This window comes from Mandrillus leucophaeus, unplaced genomic scaffold (genome assembly GCF_000951045.1).
Source record: "Mandrillus leucophaeus isolate KB7577 unplaced genomic scaffold, Mleu.le_1.0 Scaffold1074, whole genome shotgun sequence".
Classification (NCBI taxonomy): domain Eukaryota; kingdom Metazoa; phylum Chordata; class Mammalia; order Primates; family Cercopithecidae; genus Mandrillus; species Mandrillus leucophaeus.
The window spans coordinates 94,190-94,530 of NW_012098921.1; the positions used below are offsets into that span (position 1 = coordinate 94,190).

Here is a 341-nt window from a genome sequence, read left to right on the forward strand (position 1 = left end):
CCAAAGTGTCTCAGATATTGAACCCACTGATTTGAAAACTGACATCCACATAAGATGTTCACTGATTAATTCATTGTCATTCATACACGGAGACTTCGGGGATGGCCTTCACCACGGGAATGGGGAGAGCAAGACTGGTCCTCCCTCCAAACGGAAGACCCAGTGAGAAAAGGGAACGAGCCAGTGTTGGCGAGATGAATGTGGGTGGATCCTAGATGCATTTTGCTGAGGGAAAGAAGCCAGACTCAATAAGCTACCACGTAGGATTCCCCTTCCTGGGTCATTCTGGAAAAGACCAAATCATAGGGACTGAGAAGTAGTCTGGGTGGCCAAGGGTTGAC

At 48.4% G+C, this 341-nt stretch overlaps 1 protein-coding gene across 1 annotated transcript in view; it reads left to right on the forward strand.

Moving 5' to 3' along the window:
- Positions 1–341, forward strand: part of LOC105543691 (ubiquitin carboxyl-terminal hydrolase 6-like) — a gene marked incomplete at its 3' end in the record, with an annotated part of 24,456 nt that overhangs the window by 8,621 nt on the left and 15,494 nt on the right. The gene's annotated exons all lie outside the window — the stretch shown is intronic.